Source organism: Pan paniscus, chromosome 4, assembly GCF_029289425.2.
Source record: "Pan paniscus chromosome 4, NHGRI_mPanPan1-v2.0_pri, whole genome shotgun sequence".
NCBI lineage: Eukaryota > Metazoa > Chordata > Mammalia > Primates > Hominidae > Pan > Pan paniscus.
The window spans coordinates 78,716,834-78,719,457 of record NC_073253.2 but is presented as its reverse complement, the minus strand read 5'-3'; the positions used below and the strand labels follow the sequence as shown (position 1 = coordinate 78,719,457).

The 2,624-nt window shown below is 39.5% G+C and overlaps 1 non-coding gene across 1 annotated transcript; it reads right to left on the bottom strand.

The window, feature by feature from the left end:
* Positions 1-404: 404 nt before the first annotated feature.
* On the bottom strand, positions 405-509 carry LOC112439904 (U6 spliceosomal RNA). Its single transcript, XR_003028133.1, has one exon. It is a non-coding gene; the product is annotated as a U6 spliceosomal RNA (small nuclear RNA).
* Positions 510-2,624: the final 2,115 nt, after the last annotated feature.

The following is a 2,624-nucleotide window of genomic DNA, read 5'->3' as shown; positions in this document are numbered from 1 at the left end:
CAGGAATGCTGAAGAATGAGCTACATAGGTCTCTTACAGTAAAGAACACACCTTCAGTTGAGATGGCAGTCAACACGTATGCAGGTTTGGTAACCATTGGATGTGAGGAATGACGATGTTATTAATTGCCCTCAGATTCTGTGCAAATCTCCACCCTCTACTGTTTGGAGTATGAGCTTCTATAAAAAATAATCAAGCCTCTTTTCATATAATCCAATAGGTCTTATCCCTTCCTATGCCTCTGATCTTAGAGAATATTGTTTAAGGTTTGGAAAAGGTTTTGATGGATTTATTTGAATTTTAATTGGGGCAGCTAAGATAATTTTTCCAATATTGGTGGAGAATTTTGACCACAATGGATCAAGTACTAGTTTTAATCTTTAAAAAAAAAACTTTTACTAATATAAAATATGGAACATTTCATGAATTTGCATATCGTCTTCATGCAGAGGCCATGCTAATCTTCGCTGTCATCCCAATTTTATTATATGTGCTGCTGAAGGAAGCACTCAAGTACTATTTTTAACAGCTCTTGTTACATAATTCTTCATTATTTAACAGTCTACTTTCCTTCATGACAATATTAATTGCTAGTTGTGATTTAAAAGCATCAGAATTTGAGAAAATTTTGGACCTAATAATTCTATTTTATCTTCTAATTCTAAATACATCCCCACCTCCTTTTCGTTTGAGATGGAATCTTGCTCTGTCACCAGGCTGGAGTGCAGTGGCACAATCTCAGCTCACTGCAACCTCCCCTTCCCAGGTTCAAGCGATTTTTCTGCCTCAGCCTCCTGAGTAGCTGGGATTACAGGCGCATGCCACCACGTCTGGCTAATTTTTGTATTTTTAGTAGAGACAGGGTTTCACCACGTTGTCCAGGATTGTCTCAATCTCCTGACCTCATGATCTGCCAGCCTCAGCCTCCCAAAGTGCTGGGATTACAGGCATGAGTCACCGGACCCGGCCTTCCCCCTTTTGAAAGAAAGATATGTGAGTATTATATAACTCTAGGAAATCTCTCCCTATCAGATGTTTGGAGGCTGAGGGGGCAAAGAGGAAGACATGTTAGGTTCCCTCTAGGGGAGCTAACTGAAAAACTATAGGTTGAAATTGATGTAGTGATACAGGAGTATTTATTTCACCCATGATTTGTATTGGTTTTTTACTCTGAGGAATGTAACCTCATAATAAGGTGAGACATATCACTGATAATGTAGCCCCAGTGTCATTAAGAGTTTGTATTTGGTCTCCATTTAAATTAATTCTAACCTTCCCTAAGGTATTTATAAGGAGGTAAGAAAAGGTCCATTTGGTTTCCTCAGAGCATCCTTATTCTTTTTCTTTGACCTGTTGCTGTCATTTCCATTTTAGTTTTCTACAATCCATTTTGAAATATTCAGGCTTTTTGCAGTAATTGCAAAGCAGGGGATTGGGTCAGTTTGGGAACTTTTTAGGCTGTTTAGGGGTTACAAATTGGTTGGACAATTGTTTTAATTGTAAACTCGTGATCTTATTTGCTTTTCCTCCCTGCTTAACTTCCCTTTCCTTTTATTTCTGGGTTAGGGTACAGGACATTTGATCAGCAAAATTAACTAGATCATGAGTTTGAGAGGTACCCCAAATAGGGCATTGTCTTTTTGTTATAACTGCCAATTCTTCACTTAATCCATTTACAAAGCTTGAGTTAAGGAGAATATCATTTTGGTGATTAGTATAACTTTCTTCTGATAAGCCTGAATATTATTTAAATGTTTTTCAAATTTTTCATAGTATGACATTACAGCCTTATCAATATTTTATTTGCATTGTTGTATTTTGCTCCAGTCTTTAGAAACCAAAGGGAATAGTGGCAAGTAAAACTTTGGCAGTATTGCAGACCCATTCATGATCCTCTAAAGGATTTCTCCAACTTGCCTTTGCTATCTAATCTTTGGCTTTAATTTCTTTTCTTTTCTTTTTTTTTTTTTTTTTTTTTTGAGACGGAGTCTTGCTTTGTCACCCAGGCTTGAGTGCAGCGGAGCGATCTCGGCTCACTGGAAGCTCTGCCTCCCAGGTTCACACCTTTCTCCTGCCTTAGCCTCCCAAGTAGCTGAGACTACAGGTGTCCACGACCACGCCCGGCTAATTTTTTGTATTTTTAGTAGAGACAGGGTTTCATCATGTTAGCCAGGATGGTCTCGATCTCCTGACCTCGTGAACCACCTGCCTCAGCCTCCCAAAGTGCTGGGATTACAGGCGTGAGCCACATGCCCAGCCTGGCTTTACTTTGTAACACTAAATGTGAACCAACTGATATAAATCAGAAAATCTAGGATCATAAGCGTGAATGTTTAATTCAAATTCTCTAGCAAATTGTGCTCACTTCGGCAGCACATATACAAATTCTCTAGCAAATTAACCAGGCATTGTGGTGCATGCCTGTAATCCCAGCTACTTCGTAGGTTGAGGTGGGAGGATCATTTGAGCCCAGGAGGTGGAGGTTGCAGTGAAGCGAGATTACACCACTGCACTCCAGCCTGAATGACAGAGCAAGACCCTGTCTCAAAAACAAAACAAATTCTCTAGCAAATCCAGTAGGGTCCTGAAGAGGATCCAGGAATTCTTTAAACCAAGGCAGATTC